The sequence below is a fragment of the Rhinopithecus bieti genome, unplaced genomic scaffold, assembly GCF_001698545.2.
Source record: "Rhinopithecus bieti isolate Rb0 unplaced genomic scaffold, ASM169854v2 scaffold_7683, whole genome shotgun sequence".
Taxonomy (NCBI): domain Eukaryota; kingdom Metazoa; phylum Chordata; class Mammalia; order Primates; family Cercopithecidae; genus Rhinopithecus; species Rhinopithecus bieti.
Genome location: NW_016805834.1, coordinates 2,677,343 through 2,698,583, shown reverse-complemented (window position 1 = coordinate 2,698,583; position 21,241 = coordinate 2,677,343). Strand labels below are relative to the sequence as shown.

General features: G+C 41.5%; 1 protein-coding gene and 1 long non-coding RNA gene across 4 annotated transcripts in view; one reads left to right on the top strand and one right to left on the bottom strand.

Annotated features, from left to right (window-relative positions):
• Positions 1-8,755, bottom strand: part of LOC108530775 (uncharacterized) — a 15,102-nt gene extending 6,347 nt beyond the window's left edge. The window contains exons 1-2 of the long non-coding RNA XR_001885955.1: positions 8,629-8,755; positions 4,213-4,454 (exon numbers count right to left, since the gene is read on the bottom strand). This is a non-coding gene — a long non-coding RNA (uncharacterized LOC108530775). The remainder of the gene's footprint in view (positions 1-4,212; positions 4,455-8,628) is intronic.
• GRM8 (glutamate metabotropic receptor 8) overlaps positions 1-21,241 on the top strand; it is an 863,233-nt gene that overhangs the window by 29,983 nt on the left and 812,009 nt on the right. The window lies entirely within an intron of this gene.

Here is a 21,241-nt window from a genome sequence, read left to right as displayed (position 1 = left end):
TTTTTTTTTTTTTTTTTTTTTTTTTACATTTCATTTATAATATATTTTAGTTCCAGAGTTTCTACTTGGTTCTTCTATCTTCTGTTTCTTTGCTGATACTTCTCATTACTTTGCTAGTTCTTTGTAGTTTTTTGTTTCAAGAACATTTGCAGTTGCTCTTTGAAACCAATATCCATCTGGCTGCCAGGAGGAGGGGTCCTGTTACGGTTCTCCATGTGACCTCCACTCCTACTGTTGGAATGGCTTCATTACTGCTGAGTGGTGGCGGGTAAGACCTGATTCTCTACCAGCCTCTTCTGACACCTTTGCAGCCAAGTTGCCACCCAGCAGAGATGAAAGTCCAGCCTCCACACTCAGTCTCTCAGAAACTATCCTGGTGGGGGTGTTGGGGCTCCTCACTACTGTCTAGGTTCCCCACTAGGTCTTTGCTTGTGTGGGTGGGTCCACAGGTTTTGTGTGTGTGTGTGTGTGTGTGGTGTGTTTGGAGTAGAGTGGTTATTATCTAAAAGTTTCCATTTTTTTTCTTCAGTCTAAAAGGAGCTAGGCTGCCCCTTTCCTGGTTCTTTGGACAAAGAGAGGAGGTTTTTTGCTTATTTTTTTTTTTTGCTCTGTGTGTATTGGTGTTTCCAGGTTGCTGGCTTTTCAAGTATAGATGAGGAAATACATGAGGGAAAAACAAAATTCAGGAACTTGTTGTCATGTCATTCCCTGGGTCCTGAGGTCCTTAACCCGCTTGGCAGCTCCCCACCTTTCAATGTCTTCTTACTCGTGTTTTAGATCTAATGCTCAGTTTTTAGCTAGACCTATGGGAGAAACAGGGCTGAGAACGTTCACTCTGCCTTCCTGTCAAAGCCCCTCTTGATCCTTACGTTTGTCTACACCAGATGCTGTTCTTCTTGTTCCACTCTCAAGGTCAGAGAACAGGGTGTGCTTTCGAGTACATCCGGTAATTCTTGTACAAAGCTTAACTTGGAGCAGGAACTGCTGCAGGGTAGAACCAGTCTCAAGCACTGGAGAACACGAGGTATAGGCAGTGAAGTAGCCTAGTCACTTGCTTTGTGGGTAGACAGATCTGGGTTCAAATCCTGTTTCTACCAGGTATTTGTTACTTAACCTCGATCAAGTTATTTAATTTCTCTGACCAATATTGTCCCTACCTGTTGTGAGGATTAGAATAGACATATTTCTGGTGCCTGGAACATATCAGGCACTATACATGAATAACCATTATTGTTACAAAGCAGGTTATAAGTTATCCAGATATTTTGTCCATAATCTGATCTCTACTGTGAAAGAAACCAGTGCAAACTCATTTTCTAGGATGCTGTTTTATGTAAACAAGTCATAGTTAAATAATTCCTCCACAGTGACAAGCCTTTTTATCCCAAATTTTGTATCCAGATAAGAATATCAGTTAGAACAAGTAGCAAGAACAATGATTCATCTGAGAAAGTAGGGTAGAGTATTTTCAAAAGCAATGGGTGGCTTGTTGGTGATTTGTGTTTTGAGACAGGGTCTTACCCTGTCACCCAGGCTGGCGTGCAGTAACATGATCTCAGCTCACTGCAGTCTCCGCCTCCTGGGTCCAAGGGATTCTCATGCCTCAGCCTCCTGAATAATTGGGACCATAGGTATGTGCCACCATGCCCAGCTACTTTTTGTATATTTTTTGCAAAGATGGGATTTTGCCATGTTGGCCAGGCTGGTCTCGAACTCCTGGCCTCAAGTGATCCACCTGCCTTGGCCTCCCAAAGTGTTGGGATTACAGGCATGAGCCACTGCATGTTGGTGATGTGAATGCTGTAATGAAAACCCTCATTCTCTGTTTAAAAGATTTCACCATGTAAGAAGCAAATTAAGGGACACTGGGGGGCATTTGTCTGCTTCCTAAGGAGCACCGAAGACTAAATATTTTAGGGAATGCTGCCGATAATGATTCACTGATTTCAGAGTTTCTTTCAGCTCCTAACTACAAGTCAGGTGAGAGTAGAGAGGGCAGGAGGGAAGGACTTGGTGCTTCTCCCAGGAGGAAGAGTGGACTTCTAGGCTGGAAGGGACAAGGGGGGTATTCCTGACTGAGGGACTGGATTGAATGTTGATGGGCTGTGGATAAAGATCGTCATGCAGGCCATTTGAGCACTGTGCGGCCTGGACCAGTATACTTGCTTGGAATGCTCATAGAAAACCCCAGTGTCAGGTTACATTCCCTAGAAGCAGAGCTGAATATAGGAGAATCTTAGCAAAATGAGTTATTAACAAGCATTCTCAGGAGAAAGGATGCACTTTCAGGTGAGGTCCATCCTAAGCCTGATCCTGTGGATGCTCTGAAGCATCAATCACAGCAGGATGTGTTCTGCCTTGAGGGAAGAAAGTAGGAATTTTGTATCCTTACATCAACCAGTCTTGAGCTACAGACAACCTGGTCCTAAGTGATAATTCCCAGGCACACTTGGGCAAGGTGGCTCCATCACCCAAGAGTGGTTCTCTGAAGAAGGTTAGAGGTCTGAGGTTAGCAGTAGCACTGGTGACAGGTGGAAAAGGAATCCTGGGCAGGGCTCAAAGGGGTCTACAGCCCCAGGCTTCATCAGTGGTACCATGTGAAAACCACTGGCCTGGGTAACAGGAGGGTTGGCTTGTACTCCTTAATTTTCTTTATGACCTTGAGCAAGTCGTTCAGCCTTTCTGCCTTATATGTAAATGACAGGATTGGCATAGGTAGACTTTTAAGGGCTGTTTGACTCAGGTGAGTTGATTGAGAACACTTGGTTTAGTAAGACCAGGGCTTCTTGGCCTATGGTTGGACCATAGAAACCTTCAAGAAGAGCAAAGGAGGGAAGTATGAAGTTACTGCCGCATGGCTAGTGGCCCAGGCAGGTGCCTTTGGGGACCTGGAAGTGAAGAGGCTTCCTTACCTTGGGGGCTAGGGACCAGAATTATACCTTCATGGGCAAATGGTGGAAGGGCTACATGGCTTGGTGACCAAGGGGACAGTGAGGAAGACCACGTGAAGGACTGAGCCTGGAAAGCAGATTCTGGGAGGAGCCAAGCTTGCCTAAGTGGTTACAATGGGATTTACTCTGGTGAGAAGTTTGGCTAAATATGTTCAGCGGCTGGGCACAGTGGCTGACAACTGTAATCTCAGCTATTTGGGAGGCCAAGGTACGGGGAGTACTTGAGCAAGGAGTTTGAGACCAGCCTGGGAAACATATTGAGACATTGTTTCTACAATTTTTTTTTTTTAAAGTTAACTGGGCGTGGTGGCATGCACTTATAGTCCCAGCTACTTGGGAGACTGAGATGGGAGGATCATTTGGGCCTGGGAGGTAGAGGCTATAGTGAACCATGATTGCGCCACTGCACTCCAGCTTGGGCAACAGAGTGAGACCCTGTCTCTAAATAAATAAATAAATAAATAAATAAATAAATAAAACATTAAAAGAATGTGTTCAGTGTCTGAACTTCAGCTTTTTGTATTCTGTCAACATTTTTTCTTGATTTTCATCCTATCCTTCATTAGATGGAAGGCTTATTAAAGATCCTTTTTTTTTTTTGGAATTTGTTAATATTATTAGTAACATTTTAAGATAATTCCTTGACTTGATAGTTCTTTTACTATTACTGCAGCTTTTGCCTTGGTCAGTGGAGGAGGCATATGTTTTTGTATTTTCATATATGTCCATGTGCAGGAACTGGACAGCTCTAGGGACTAGTGAGAGAAGGTAAAGTTGGGAAGACCTTGGCAATGTCAGTCCTGGAGCTCTCCGAAGATAGTGGAGCTCCTCGCTCTACTGCAGACAGTTTCCTTCTCTAGGATAGGGTTTCTGATGAGAATATTTCATTGTTCTCTAACACAAGTGGTCAATGTTTTGCTCAGTTTCTCTTGCTGAAATAGTGGTATCGATTCAGTACATTGGGGCAGAGGGAAGGTTCCACTTTGGTGAAGCAAAAGGAAAGTCTTACCAAGGAGTGAGGTGTTTGTTTGCTGGGTCCTGCCAAGTTCAGGTATTGCTGAGTGGGTGGAGGAGTCTGTTTGCTCCCAGGTCAGCAGATCCATGGTGGTCTGCTCGGGCTTGTGCCCCCTCAGATGCCTTGTCTCCCCTGGGTGGAGCTTTTGGGATGGGTATAGTGGTTCATGGCTGCATCGCTGAATTTACATAAGGCTAGTGTGGCAATGGACTCTCAAAATATCTGTGGTCATAAATAGGGACTTACTTAAAATTTTAGGCCTAGGCAGGAACATCACTTGAGGCCAGGAGTTTGAGAGCAATCTGGGCAAACTGTGAGACCACCACCTCTACAAAAAAATAATAAAAAATTAGCTGGGTTTGGTGGTGCATTCCTGTAGTTCAGTTGATCAGAAGGTTGAGGTGGGAGGACCATGGGAACAGGATTTCAAGGCTATAGTGAGCTAGGATCATGCCACTGTACTCCAGCCTGGGTGACAGAGCGAGACCCTGTCTCAAAAATAAAAGAATAAAATATGCATGACTCTAAAACTAGTTTTATTTACAATAAAAAATTAATAATTTTAAGTACCTCAGAAGATTTAGTAAAAATAGGACTTATGGAATAATTTCTGTCATGAAAGATAAAAGTTCTTTACTGTATTTTGGTCTTGAGGTAACTTTCTGTATTTCAGTCTTGAGGTAACAGCTGACATTCTCAGGATGTGGCTTCCTTCCTTGGCTGAGATGTCACCTGGACAGATACAGATATCACCATTTGCTACTAATGATGATTGATGTTAGTAAAAAAATGTTCTTCTGTGTCAAGAGGGCACTTGGAAAGCAGACCATAAAGAGCAGTTCTCACCATCGGAAGGCATTTGTTATCACTCATGCTTTGATGTGGCAAACACATTGCAGTTCTTGGCATAATGAGAGGCAGGTTTCAGGAGTTACTGCTGCAACCAACTCTTACCTGCCAAACTATAAAGACAAACTATTTTGAGGATTAAAGGATGGGATCCCTCTGTGCTTTGTGGAAGCAGAGCTGAAAGGTTCATAATGACAGACAGAACCATTAGGAGGCATGAAAGAAAAAGAAGCAGCAAGGCTGAAACTGTTCTGTGCTAGAAAGGAGTTGATGCCCTTTGAACATTTAAGTTCAAATAATATGCCATACTTTATCTCCAAAGACAACACTACTGACCCACTGTCAGTAGACCATGGGCTGTGGGTTGCTTTCCAGCAGAGAGGATGGATTTTCTTCAGTTCCGTCTGCTCATGCTTGGCAGAGATTTCCTTTGGGACCACTACCAGGCCCCAGCGAGCCCAAGCCTGGAGAAAGGGAGGCTGGATCATCATGGCTGATGCTCACTATGCACCAGTTTCCCTTCTCAGCATTTTACTGGAGTCACCTCAGTTGTCCTTCACAACCAAGCACCCTATGAAATAGCAATGCTTATTATTCTCACCTTACATTGAGGAAACTGAGGCTGAAGGAGGCAAAATAACTTGCCCAAGGCCACACAGCTAGTAAATGATGCAGCTGGGATTTGAACTCATCAAGTCCGACGCTAGAGCTGAATGAAGCTCTTAAGCATTGTACCCTGCTGTGGTGTAGTTAGCTGTTGGCTACATGGATGCTGGAGTCCAAAGAACATGGACTCAAATCCTGATTCCCCAGCTGGTTGCTATGTGAACCTGGGCAAATAATTCAACACCGTTGGGGCAAGAGAGGGAGTCAGAAGCCTGGGACAAATCACCACACATAAGAAGCACTCAATGCATGCTGGCCACTGTTAGTGTTTTGGTTATTGTTTTGTTTTTATCCTGGAACAGAGTGAAGCTAAGAGGTAGTGATTCTCTCCTTGAGGGTGAATAAGAAGGAATTAACTGGGCATTACCAATGTTGACAATGTAGATTTCTGGGCCCCATTCATGAGGGATGCTAATTCAGTGGCTGTGGGGGGTTGGATGGTAAATGGTTGGACCCAGTCACCTGCATTCTAAAGAAGGTCTTTCAGTGATATGGAGCAGTGGACTTCAGACTGGCCAGAGGTGGCATGTGCAAGGCTTTGGGCTTTTCCAAAATTCAGAGCTTAATTTTACAGTTGATTTGTTTAGCTATAACTGAGTGACAGAGTGGAACACAGATATTCTGTAGACTATCTCTTAATCGTTAAAAAACAAAAACCAGCACAAAAGAAATCACTAAAAGGAGTCAATACATTTTACAGTTCCAGTACTGGCCAATTCAGAATGTGTGCTGGAGCAAACACAGGAGTATCTAACAGACCTGCAGAGACAGAAGGGATTTGAGAGACCCACGAGCCACATCTTGTTTTTACAGCTGCTGAAGATGGGGGTCCTCAGGGGGTAGAATGACTCTTAGAAACCATATGATTAGTTGATGGGAAAGTCTGAAACAGGACTTCGATATTTGGCCACCTGGCCATCTCGACAAGGGACCAAAACTGGAACCTTTGGGAAGTTCTGTATTCCCTGAATTCGGGGTGACAGCATGAAGTAAGGAGGAATCTCACACCTGCTTGTTGCTGCGTGTGCTTTTTCTGTCTGGATGCTTTTCTGCACCATGCTTGCCAGTAACTTCCAGCTTTTCTTTAGGGCCTTTGATAAGCTGCCTTTTCAGGGACAGTTTCCCTGCCTGTGTCCTACACTTGCTCCCAACAGTTCATTATGCCCCCTTTGGTCACTCCTGAACCTAATGCCAGTTTTTGCATTTAGTTGACATTTTTTGCTACTGTCACCTTTCCTCTGATGCACTTAGGTAGTACAAGTAGAGCCACTCTATTTTGCATGCTTGCAGACATCATTGACCATTTATCCATTTATTTATATTCATCCATATGTATACCACAGAGCACCCACTACATATGCCAGGTACATTTAGAGAATATAGAGAAAAGTAAAGAATAAATGAGAAAATATACAAATAACTTGATAATTCAAGATACTGATATGGACGATGAAGAAAATTTAAAAAGGGTGTGACGTGACAGATAAATGATATGGTGGGAGAGATCCTTTTCACGGGGTCTCTAGGGAGGCACCCTCTCAAAGTGTATCTCATTTAAGCTGAGACTCAGACGATGAGATGTGGGACCCATGTAATAGAACTAAGAATATTCTAGGTGGGAGGAGGAATATGTGCAAAAGAGTTCAAGTGAGATTGAACTAGGCACCTTTGAAGAGCAGAAGGAAGCTAGTATGGTTAGAATGGAGTGAACAAGAGGAAGACTAGGAGATGGGCAGGGCCACATCTAGGAGGATTACAACCTAGGAGTAATGGGAAGCTGTTAGAGGTGCTTCAACAGGGAAATGGCATAGTGTGGTTTGTATTTTAACAGATCACTCACTTTTAATTACTGAGTCTAGGCTTGTCCTCAGATTTTTTTTTTTTTTTTTTCCTTGAGACGGAGTCTTGCCCTGTCGCCCAGGCTGGAGTGCAATGGTGCGATCTTGGCTCGCTGCAACTTCTGCCTCCTGGTTCAGGAAATTCTCCTGCCTCACCCTCCTGAGTAGCTGGGATTACAGGTGCATGTCACCATGCCCAGCTAAGTTTTTGTAGTTTTTGTAGAGATGGGGTTTCACCGTACTGGCCGGAATGGTCTCAATCTCCTGACCTCGTGATCCGCCCCCCTCGGCCTCCCAAAGTGCTGAGATTACAGGCGTGAGCCACCACGCCCAGCCTCAGATTCTTAATACAATGCTCCAGGCAATCTCTACTTATTGATCAATTTGCACTTAAGGCAAGAAAATTTTTAGGCATCTTAGCTAAACTGTTTGAGGGCCAAGTTCATGTTTTAATCACTTTTGTTTGCCTAGCACTTTGTACCTTGCAAAGAGCAGATTCTTGGTGAATATTTATTGTATGAATGAATGGTTTCTGCATTATTTGATCCTTTGGCATAAAAAAGTGGCAAGGCTCTCTCTGGGTGGGTGACTTTTTAGCAAGTCCACTGAATGGTAGGTGGTAGCATATTGTGAAAATTGATTGGTTCACACCTAACCTCTCCTCTGCTCATGTTAAACATTTGTTTTAGTTCTAGAAAATTCAGTTGTAATTAAGCTGGAAGGTAACAGAGTAGGACCTCTTCAAAGCCCCTGAAATGGCTGCCTCACTACCTGTTAAACATCAGGTAGAGAAGGCCTGTTGAACTTTTGCTTCTAGTGTTATGAAGAATGGATATTTGGAGAAACTCTCCCAATTACACACACTGAGAAATGCTGAATGTAATATAACAAACAACTTTTTAAATATGTAGCTAAGCTCATAAAAATTGAATGTAAATCTCTACAGAGGCAAAAATGGAGAGAGAGCTGACACCAGGGTGGTGAGTGAGGATCTAAGATATGGGCTGCCTTGGGGGTGTGTGCAGACAAACTGAAAGCTTTGGTTTTAATTGCCATACAACAGGGATGAATAGGGGTGCACTGTGGAATGGAAGGTGAGGACTTGGGCACTACAAGGTCAATGGAACTGATTAAGAGTCTGCAAAAGCCAGGAATCTTGAACATCTACACCCTCAATGAAAAGATGGACTAGAAAAATCCATTTGGCAAAGAAAAATTGCTATGAGAAATTGTTCTGGCCTTGGCTGGGGATGGGGAAATGTCTCTCCTGAGAATTCTGAACTCATGAAGGTTTAGGACTTAAACTCACATTATCCACATGTGCTGTCCAGGAAAACTGAAACAAAAGAATTGTTAAGATAATTCCAGTTTGAGAGAGACTCAGGATTCCAGCACAATAGGAAGAGAATCCGCTTTGTAGGAATGTTCCCACAGCTGGGGCTCTTTAGAATTCTCACAGATTAAAATCAACCACATATGACTTCACAATGAAAAGTTTCCAGTTACACAGAGTAAACAAGCCATCAGTGGAAACAACAAACAGTAGAATTAGACTTCCCAAGAACTTGAATTTAAGAATTATCAGTCAGAATATAAATGAAATGTCCTTAAAATGTTTCTAGAAATAAAAGATGGATTTGAAAACATGAGCAAAAAGCTATTAAAAATGACTAGGCAGAATTTGAAAAGGAAACAAAATGAAATTTTGGAAATAAAATTATGTTCAAAACTGACAACTCAAAAAGGAAAAAAAAAAAAAAAGGTTTTAACATTTGATGTGCTTTGACTCTGTGTCCCTGCCCAAATCTCATCTCCAATTGTAATCCCCCACCTGTCAGGGGAGGGACCTGGTAGGAGGTGATTGGATCATGGGGGCAGATTTTCCCCATGCTGTTCTTGTGATAGTGAGATCTCACGAGATCTGATGTTTAAAATTGCGGCACTTTCCCCAGCACTCTCCTGCTGCTGCCATGTAAGACGTGCCTTGCTTCTCTTTCATCTTCTGCCATGATTGTAAGTTTCCTCAGGCTTCCCCAGCCACTTGGATCTGTGAGCTATTAAACCTCTTTTCTTCATAAATTACCCTCTCTCAGGTAATTCTTTATAGCAGTGTGAAAACAGACTCATACAACATCCAAATATATTTTTCTGAAAACCACTGATAAGAGTTTGAGTTTATTATACTGTTAAATTATATGCACAGTTTAAAAATCATAAGGATATACCATGATAACTTTCCATAAATTAATGTACTATGTAACCAGCATTCAGATCAAGGAACAGGACATTACCAGTATCTCATAAACCCCCTTTCCATTCCCTTCATGTAATCTTTTACTCCAAGGTCAACCAGTATTACTCCAAGGTCAACCAGTATCCAAAATAGGGGTGTGACTATTATACAAGTATCCTGAATTCTAATACCATTTTAATTTTGCCTGTTAAAAACATTTTATTCATGGATTTATATACTATATAATCTTTTGTATATGACCTTTGTCTCTCAACATATAAAAAAGGATAAACGAACATCATATTTTTCCATATAGTTATACTTTTCTTATTTAATTTAGTATTCTATTGTGTGAATATGCCACAATTTATTCCCTTCTACAGCTGTTGGGCATTTGGGTAATTTTCAGTTTTGGGCTATCATTTATTCCTGTTGGGTTTATTCTTAGGAATAGAATTGCTGGTGACAGAGTATGCATGTATTCAGCATTAGTAGAAATTACCTAATGGTTTCCAATATTTTTCTAAACCAGATGAAATCTTGTGTGGAAGTTCAATAAACAAAACCATATTCAAGACATCAAAACAAAGTAAACATAAAACCTAATGGGGTGGATGGATGGATTAACAATAGATTAGACCTAGTGAAGAAAGAATCAATGATTTGGAAGATAAATATGAGATATTACCCAGAATGCAGCACAGAAAAAACAAAAGGATAGGAAAGGAGACTAAGAGATAAAGGATAAAATTAGAAGACCCAATTTATGTGTTAATTGAAGAAAGCTCAGTAGAATGGAGTCAGGGAAAGAGAACCTAAAATTAGCCAACTCAGTGTTATCCAATAATGTGAGCTACACACATAATTTAAAACTTTCCAGTGTATAATATATGTTTTTATTTAACTTGATATATGCAAATTATTTCAGCAGGTTGATATAAAATTACTGAGGTATTTACATTTGTCATACTAAGTCTTCAAAATCTAGTAGGTAATTTTGTACTTAGCACATCTCAGTAGTTTAGGCTAGCCACATGTCAAGTGCTCAGTAGCCACATATGGCTAGTGGCTACCATAACAGTGCACATCTAAGGTGCACATCTAGGGTGTATAAGGGAAGGTAAATTGAGTGAAGGTCCAGGTATTTGGAGAAGAGGGCTGTGTCATGAGGGTAGGAGCAATGTGGATAAGTGTATCACCATAGAGACAGCACTGGGCTTTGAGTTTACGTACATTTGTATCCCTCAGTACAATTATTATACCCTTCAACATCCAGTGGGTTGCAGAATTGCAGCTGTTGAGTAGCTCAGAACAATAGCAAACAAGAGCATCGTACAAGAAGAGAAATCTATCTGTTGAATTTACAGAGGAGATTCAGGACCTCGGAATTTAATTGTCCTCATGCAAATTTGACCAGAAGCCTAAAGTGAGCATGTGTGACATTTACATCAAAGATCACTGTGTGTATTAGTAGAAGCAGGCTGGTTGGGAGTGGTTTTCATTTCTTTGGCTATAATGATATGAAAACTTGACAATGAATACAAGTAGATTGTTACTTTTGTTTTTATGTCTCAGTTAAAAAATAACACTGTGTCCTAGTGTGCTCATACAGCACAAAAGCTATATTATCAGGCTGTAGATCAAATACCATAGAAACTTGACCCAAATAACCTCAGACTTCCTGGGAAATTCTATGTTTGGGTTAGATACGTGACTGTAGTCAGTTGATTCATTTTTTTTGACAGCTCAAAAACAGCGAAGCAGGGCACTTGGAATCTGTTTAGCCTCAGCTGTTTGAAAATAGTAATAGAATTGAAAATATATTTCTGTCCTTAAAACACCTCTAAAGTGCTGTATTTGTTTGTGTAATGATAACACTTTTTATGCTGGCTCTGCCGGTCCAAAAATAGGGGTATGACTATTATGTAAGGGCGAGCATTATGTAAGGTTGTGACCTTTATAATGGAACAATTCTTATTCCCATACTCTAAGTATGAAACCGACTCAGCCAAATAAATGCTACCATTATTTTTGATTATGGGGTAATAGTGAAATTATTAGTTTAATCCAATTATCCCCAATACTGAAATATAGCGTTGTATTAGTCTATTCCCATTGCTATAACAAAATACCTTAGACCAAGTAATTTGTAAATGATAGAAAATTATTTCTCACAGTTTTTGAGATTGGTAAGTCCAGGATCAAGGTGTCAACAGACTTGGTGTCTGGTAAAGACTTGCCCTCTGCTCCACAGATGGTGCCTGGTTGCTGCGTCTTCACAGGGTGGAAGGAGCCGAAGTGGGCTAAACTTGTTCCCTCAACCTATTTAAAAGTGCAATAATCCCAGCCATGAAGGTGGGGCCTCCCAGAGTCCTCACCTCTTAATAACATCATCTGGGGGTTAAGTTCTGTGATGGTTAATACTGAGTGTCAACTTGATTGAAGGATGCAAAGTACTGTTCCTGGGTGTGTCTTTGAGGGTGTTGCCAAAGGAGATTAACATTTGAGTCAGTGGACTGGGAGAGGCAGACCCACCCTCCATCTGGGTGGGCATAATCTAATCAGCTGCTATCACAGCTAGAATAAAGCAGGCAAAAGAATGTGGAATGACTAGACTGGCTGAGTGTTCCTGCCTTCATCTTTCTCCCATGCTGGATGCTTCCTGCCCTTGAACATCGGACTCCAACTTCTTCAGCTTTTGGACTCACACTAGTGGTTTGCCAGGGGCTCTCAGGCTTTCGACCACATACTGAAGGCTGCACTGTCAGCTTCCCTACCTTTGAGGTTTTGGGACTCAGACTCGCTTCCTTGCTCCTCAGCTTGCAAATGGCTTGTTGTGGGACCTCACCTTGTAGTTGAATGAGTCAATACTCTTTGATAAACTTCCCTTCATATATACATCTATCCTATTAGCCCTGTCCCTCTAGAGAACCCTAATACAAGTTCCAATATATGCATTCTGGAGGGACATGAAGATTCAGGCCATGACAAGTGTTCTGGAAGGTTCTACCATACTAACTCCGAGATGTTCTTTGTATCGGCTTTCAGAAGTTTACAAAACAGTCTCAGTCTAATATACCTATATGGTATTAAATTGATCATCTTATAAAATATGTGAAAGCCTGTCTGTCAGATGTTGAATCTTTTATTTGGGCTCATTTTCTATGAAACCAAAGGGACAGTGCCAGTGTTTCCCTGGTGTCTTGGGGCTGAGCACTAGTGGTGTTGAAGACCATCCAGTGGAAAGAGTAGTAGGCTAGAAGCTAGAGGGGCTGGTTGTGTGACTAAGGAAAGTCACTGGTTACTTTCTGTTAGGGTGCTTTTTCCATAGAAAAAATTTACCATATATGCTAAGATTGGAAGACATCTTAGAGATTATTTATTCCCATCTCACACCTAAATTATTAGAACTCTTTAAAGCATCTGCAACAAATAATGATCCAGTTTTGGCTTGAATGGGCCATAGGCTACTCCCTTACAACACCACTGCTCCATTGTTTGGTGTTTCACAGGCGTGGAACATTCTTCTTTGTACTGAGCCAAAACCTTTTTAACCAATGCCCAGCTCATAAGGGGCTTGGGAAGTAAAACATTATTAAATGTGAATTTACAAAAACCAGTATGCAAATCTGTATCACTGTTTACTGGTGTGGTGTGGACCTAATGAATGGATCTAGTCTGAATTGTAATGCCTGAATTCTTTCTTTCAGCAACTCCCCAAACTGAAAAAACCAACATCTTTGTGATGTGGCCTCATAATCCAGGCATCTTGAGCTACTGTGGGTTTGTCTTGGTAGGAGAGAAAAGAATTCTGCCTCTCTAGGTTAACTAGGAATGCTCACATTTTTTAAAGCTGGTTTTCAGGCCTATCTTTAGAGTTTAACATTCCAACTCTTAACAGGGTTAGGAATTCTCCCACTTCTACTTAACAGCTTGCTCCCCAGGACACGAGAGCCTCCTAGATTTCTCTTATATGGGGTAGTAGGTGAATTATATGTTGTGGGGATGCTGCCGGTCCAAGAGCTCTCATTGAGACATGGGGTCATGGATTGGGGGGGTGGGGCTAGTCCCTGATTTGTTGCTTGTTTTTATAGGATATTCGTTCATTCTTAATTCACTCACTAGTATTTGCTGACTTCCTGGTTAGTGTTTAGCACTTTGTCTCAGGAAGCCCTAAATATCCTCTTCAACATGACGTGTTATCACCAGAGGAACTTCAGTGAAGATGGAACTACACCAGGCTAGCTGGGGAGGCCCAGAGGACTGGACCTGGATCTCTGGGATTTCCCCTTGGGTGCATTACAATCCCCAAAGGACCTGCCCCTTTTCCCCGCCAGTCTTAGTCCCTACATTTGAGGAGGATGCTGGGATCCCCCTGCTTCACTCCACTCCTGCTACTCTGGAAACTCTGATTCTAGCTTTGAAGGTGTGGAATTTAGACTGGAGCAGTGAAGGGGGTGGCGAGTCATGGAGCTGGAGACCAGGCAAGGGCTGCTGGATTCTCAGGGTTTCTGGAATGAATGTCCTTCTGTCACTTTCGTGTTCCTCTTTCACTGAACAGTCAACAGCTGAGATCTTGGCTGGGTTTCATACTGGACAGTGTATTCTTGACTTTACAAAAGGTGGTGGGGTGTTAACGAGCTTCCTTTCTGATTTAGCACTTGAGTAATTTCTTTTCAGCCGCTGCTATGTATCCCTGCTCCTTATCCAGTATGGTTTCCAGGTGGATTTACTTCCTAGCAATCTCAGAGTGCAAACGAAAGGTGTAGTGTCTTGTTCTAGGTGCTAAATCTTGTTGAGGTAGAGAGAAGGGAGAAACCTGAACTATATTTAAACAAATACAGTAAGTCCCTCAGCCCATGATTGGCTGGCCCTCAGTTCTTGCAGCCGTGCAGCAGCACCAAGCAGAACTTCATTTTATGTATTTATATCCCTGATGTGGAAACAAACACACACTATTAGACATTCCAGAGTAAAGCTCCTGTGGGAAATGGAATTGGGAACTATGTTTCCCCAAGGAAAAGCTAGACATTCAAGGCAAAAGCTCAACGGGAAAAGAAAGAAATTTGGGTTGCTTATAAACTGGAAAACTCAATGCTGCTCTGTAATGATATGACCGAAAACAAGTGACTGCTATGATTACAGGCAGCATGAGCTGGAGGAGAGACTGGTAATGCTAGATCACATCAAGTGTACTGAATCAAGTGGTTAGAGGCCTGGAGAAGGCGGCAGATCTGCGAGATTTGAGATGAACAAGCAAGGTGATCACTGTAAATGCTTTCTAAGGACATGTATGGTCTGCCTCGCAAGAGGATCCTGACTTCCTTGAAGGAAGAGGACGGCAGAGACTGGCTCTAGAGTCCCAGGGTTTGGCACAAACTTTGGTTTCAAACTCATTAGCCAAGTTACTCAACATGTTGCTGTGTCAGTTTCATCATGGAAGAAAACCACAAGATCTATAAATCTATGAAGGAAACTTTATTTCTTATAAAGGGTTATAGCCTGCAGGCTGGCCATTTTGCAGGCTGGGAAGTGCAGCCTCTGGCAGAGGCTAATAACAGACACTTTGAGGGAGGAGGGGGTGGAACAGGAATTTGTGCTGAGGTTGGCCAAGTAACATATTCAACAGGTTACAGGAGGAGCTATGAATATTCATGAAGTGGGAGAGGTACATGTGTGATAAGCAAACATAAATATTACCTGCATCCCGTATTCACTTTTGGGTAGAAACTTAACGTTTAAGTGTCGTACAATTCGGCCTTATATATCAAAAGGTAAGGCAGGGGACACGAAGGCCCTCAAGTTTACAGCCTCTGTAAACCAGCCAGAATCAGTCCATGGTCCATGGTCTCTTATTAGGAGAAAGTTACTGAAGCACAGCTGTCTCTTTTCCAATCAAAGCTGTGGGTATGGCTTGTGGAATGGGCTGGGGGTCAGTGGCTGGTGGTGAAAGTGCTGCAGTTGTTTCAATAGTGCTTATCTTGAGGCCAGTGCTAGTTTAACTGCTAGAGAAAAAAACCTTGTGGCAGTTGGAACATAATTTATTCTTTAAGTGTAGAGGGTACATGACTTAACCCTTGCCTGGCATGGCCTTAGGTAATCTTTATAATTTGGTATCTTATTGCCACAGAGTCCATTTTGTTAGTCTTAGGATCTCTATGTTAACATTAATGCTGGTCAGTTGTTGTGTCTAAACCACAAAAAGGAGGGGATGTAATGAGATGTGTCTGGCTTCCTATCACACCATGGCCAGGAACTCAGTTTCTGAGATTTCCCTGGGGTCCCCTTAACCAAGAGGCGGTTTGTTCAGCCAGTTGGGGGCTTAGAATTCTAGTTTTAGTTATCATCTATGGAATAGTCATTGTAATAACACCTTCCTAGCGGGATTGTGGTGGGGACTGTCAATGGCAGATGATGTGCTTAGCATGATGGCTGGTACTCCTTATATGTTCAGTATCGTTATTATCTATATTTCTCTAGTTTGCGTTGGTACTTGGCTCATTGCCAACATTCAGTAAGTGTTGAATAAGTAAATGAGCATTTAAGTGTTTTGATAAAAATTTCATCTTCACTTAATTACTTCCCTCCCTTGCTGGTTAATATTATTTGATGTATTACTGATATATATAGAAAACTTGGGAATAAGCGTCCTGAAAATAAGGGTTCTGATGGTTTAAATGTATAGATATTAAACACAAATATTTCCTCTTAACATAATCAGCAATTTAATAAAAATTAAAAAATTGCTGTCCATATGCTTCATCATTTAGCAAATATAAATTAGTGTACAGTTAACCATATTTCTCCCCAGGTCTGCTGTTCCTCCTGTGTTTAATAAAAGGTGGCTGTATCCTCTCAAATATCTAAGCCAGAAACCTGGGAAATCATTGCTGGCTCTTATTTTTCCTTCATTCCTCACACGCACTCATGTTTGTGGTCATACAAGCCATATCCAATTTCATCTCCTGATTAGCCTCTGAACCTGCCTTGTGTGTCTATCTCTGCTATTACTGTCTTAGACCAGCTACTGTCAACTCTTGCCTGCATTAATGACATAGTGCTCTGGCTGATAATTGAGGAAAAGTCTTCTAGGAATGTCCAAGGCAACTAGTGGTTGAATTTCCTGCTGGCAATCTCTTTAGAGTTTTTGCACAGAGGATTTATGAAGGATTTAAGCAGCTTGGATTACTGTGGGTCTGCAGAACACTGGAGACTTGAGAACACTTGCTTCCTCCCTGGGTGAATTACATATGAGAAGATTGCTGTGGAAGCCTATTGGACGTGCATTTGACATGCACGTGCCTGGGAGTTTTCTGAAATTTTCTGTTATGGAGGCATATTAATTCTTAGGAAATAAAACTTCTCATGAGTACAGGAAATGTAGCTGTGGAAAAGTCCAACATAGAAAGATGAGAAAACCATTTTCATATATATCAGAAAAATGTTACTTATTTTATCAAAGTTTATTTAGCAAAGCCCACAAATATCTTGAGGCTAACCTACTCAGGGCAGTTGATAGCCAGGGAATGTCATACAGGAGTATGGAATCAATCCATCAGAATTCAGAGGTGAAATGTTTCCATATTGATTAGGAAAACCCAGGTTAAATGGATTAATATACTCAAATCGGCTGTTCTGAGAGGGGTCTTCACCGCATTTAGGCAAGCTTATTGATAGGCTTACCAGAATGCTTAGGGAATCCAGCCTGGCAAGGAATCACAAAGCACATTGCTGGACTAGTGTGACTGCACCTCACCTACAAGAGTTGATCAGCCTTTCTGTAGGTAGAGGCTGAGGAAGAGCTTGGGATGGACAGCATTTGGGTGGAGAAATACATTCGTCAGGAAATAAAACTGAATAGTTCAAAGACTGGTTCTGGTGCCGTTGTCCTTGATGCTGGTAGCTCAGTTCTCCCATCTATACCTGGCAGGGCTTCCTAGCGGGGTCGAAGGTGGATTGTGGCTCTTTGAGCATCAGGTTAGTCATCCCTATGGGGATGTAGTTGCAAGAGATAATGGTCATATACATTTCTGCTTCTGGTGAAAAAAGGGGAACCTATTCTGTGGATAGCTGCTTGGAGAGAGATGAGGGAAAGAGATGAGAATACAAGGGAATATGTGGAGCCTGAGTGGAGAGAGAGGTGAAGGTCAGAAGAGGAAAAAGTCGTGTTTGTGAAAGACAATGTGAAAGTTTGGACACAAACAGAACCACAGGGCCCAGATAACCAACTGTAATATTAGCAAGTGGGGGAGCCTCCAGCTTTCTCTCTCCACTCTGCCATAGACCCCAGGTGAGGTTTCATACCCTGGACCCTTCTGGTGGCCTCCGCAGAGCGGTAGAGAGTGGTGAACAGTGATGGAGATGCTGACTCTGATGTCAGTGACCTGGTGGTAGCCCTGTAGATATGGCAATGTGCCAGGTCTCTACCTGCCCCACAAGGAGACAACTATCAAGAAGGCCAAAGTGGAGGAAAATGAGTGGTTAGTTTTGTGCACATGACATAGGATGTCTGATAGTACCCTCAAATTGGTTGGGGAAGGCTTTGAAGAAAGCCCGAGTCCTGGTAATTCAGGCATTAATGGAAATGTGACTACATTTGTTTTCATGGGTTGGTGGCTCCGCCCATCTCACTGCCTTGAATGAAAGTTCTATGAGGCCAGAGGTTGTTTTGTTCACTGTTATATGCTTGGCACTTAGTCGGGACTCCATTCATATAGATTGAATGAATGACTCCATTACTGTTACGAGAAAAATGGCACTTAATCGGGACTCCATTCATACAGATTGAATGAATGACTCCATTACTGTTACTAGAAAAAAATAACATACAGGGCCAGCTGTCTCAGTGGCGCGTCTGTTCTCACTGAAAAAGAAACCAAGGCAAAAGCACCTGGTAAAATAGAATGGCAGGATTTTCTTGTCTCACACAGTCAGGATCAGCACAATTTTGTTTTTCAGCAAACCAACAAATGAAAAAGGCGAAGGCTGTTAAAACGAGTGGGTACTACCTGTGTGACAGCTGTCAGCGTCATCCTCTAGCTCCTGTAACTGGTTCTTGAGGCCCCCACGGCGAAGGGGAATGGAAATGAAGCCATTTGTACCTAAGCTACATTTGGTGAAGAGTAACAACTTATTGATTCAGGCTGTCCAGGAAGGCCATGTTTCTTCTCCATGCCTTTTCATTTCTCGTCTGGGTTGCATTGAAAACACAAATTGTACTCAAATGTATTAATAGCTTTCTAATGTGAGCTCTCAGTCACAAAGAAATGAAAAGAATTATTTGAAGCACTAAGAAAGGCCAGGGTTTCAAGCTGGTTTATTTTACCTGATATGTTATAAAAAGAAAAAAAAGAGCAACCCGACAGTAATGTCAAATTGGAGATGCCTCAGTATGGTTTTCTCAATAGAACTGAATAATATATTAGTGAGTGCATCTAACTAGCAAATGGGATCAGGACCATTGTGGAAATAAAGACAGAAAAGTGCCTTAACAGCTTTAAAATTCACAGATGGCAAATCAAGTAAAAGATCTGTTTATCAACCTCTGAATACTCTGTAAAATGCACATTGGAGGGCTAGGAAGTTTCTAATGGCACCTGCTGAGCTTTGGGAAACCTCGGTGGAACCCTTGGCTCTCTGACATTTAGCTGCTGCAGAATGGGGAAGCTGCTTTCCTGACCACATTGCTTTGGTAAAGTAAAGTTGTGAAGCTGTTGTGCTTTGCTGGGAGTATCCGAAGGCAAAAGTTAGAGAGTTAGATATGTATAATAATGCACTGGAGATTGTTAAGCTGTGTGCTGTGTTTCATAAAGTCTTGCACAAACAGCTTGATAAAGAACATTACAGGATATTAAAAGCTGCTTTCTAGTGTTTGGGCTCTTTGTGTCTACAATTCAGTGAATGTTGTGTACATTAACTGCATGGCTTGAATCCTGCTATTTTTATGCCATGAAAATGTAAATTAATTAATGAACTCTACAGTCAATTAGATTCTGTAATACATTTTGACTACAACTCTTACATTTAGCATATTTCATAAACATCTCGATTTGACCTGTCTTTATTTGCATTACATACGTTTATATAACTTTATGAAAATAATATTTAAGAAGTTCTACGATGCATATATCTTTTCTAGTTGNGAGAAAATGGCACTTAATCGGGACTCCATTCATACAGATTGAATGAATGACTCCATTACTGTTACTAGAAAAAAATAACATACAGGGCCAGCTGTCTCAGTGGCGCGTCTGTTCTCACTGAAAAGAAACCAAGGCAAAAGCACCTGGTAAAATAGAATGGCAGGATTTTCTTGTCTCACACAGTCAGGATCAGCACAATTTTGTTTTCAGCAAACCAACAAATGAAAAGGCGAAGGCTGTTAAAACGAGTGGGTACTACCTGTGTGACAGCTGTCAGCGTCATCCTCTAGCTCCTGTAACTGGTTCTTGAGGCCCCACGGCGAAGGGGAATGGAAATGAAGCCATTTGTACCTAAGCTACATTTGGTGAAGAGTAACAACTTATTGATTCAGGCTGTCCAGGAAGGCCATGTTTCTTCTCCATGCCTTTTCATTTCTCGTCTGGGTTGCATTGAAAACACAAATTGTACTCAAATGTATTAATAGCTTTCTAATGTGAGCTCTCAGTCACAAAGAAATGAAAAGAATTATTTGAAGCACTAAGAAAGGCCAGGGTTTCAAGCTGGTTTATTTTACCTGATATGTTATAAAAGAAAAAAAAGAGCAACCCGACAGTAATGTCAAATTGGAGATGCCTCAGTATGGTTTTCTCAATAGAACTGAATAATATATTAGTGAGTGCATCTAACTAGCAAATGGGATCAGGACCATTGTGGAAATAAAGACAGAAAAGTGCCTTAACAGCTTTAAAATTCACAGATGGCAAATCAAGTAAAAGATCTGTTTATCAACCTCTGAATACTCTGTAAAATGCACATTGGAGGGCTAGGAAGTTTCTAATGGCACCTGCTGAGCTTTGGGAAACCTCGGTGGAACCCTTGGCTCTCTGACATTTAGCTGCTGCAGAATGGGGAAGCTGCTTTCCTGACCACATTGCTTTGGTAAAGTAAAGTTGTGAAGCTGTTGTGCTTTGCTGGGAGTATCCGAAGGCAAAAGTTAGAGAGTTAGATATGTATAATAATGCACTGGAGATTGTTAAGCTGTGTGCTGTGTTTCATAAAGTCTTGCACAAACAGCTTGATAAAGAACATTACAGGATATTAAAAGCTGCTTTCTAGTGTTTGGGCTCTTTGTGTCTACAATTCAGTGAATGTTGTGTACATTAACTGCATGGCTTGAATCCTGCTATTTTATGCCATGAAAATGTAAATTAATTAATGAACTCTACAGTCAATTAGATTCTGTAATACATTTTGACTACAACTCTTACATTTAGCATATTTCATAAACATCTCGATTTGACCTGTCTTTATTTGCATTACATACGTTTATATAACTTTATGAAAATAATATTTAAGAAGTTCTACGATGCATATATCTTTTCTAGTTGTGGAGCTTTTCTTTTTCTTATTCTGCCTCTCCCACTCCCTTTTTCTTCCTTCGGTAAACCAATTCATGCAAAGTTCCCCGCTACTCCCCTAACCCCCCACCCCCCGTTTTTTGAGGTTTTGACAATGGGTTCTTATTTTTTCAATTTTATTTTATTTT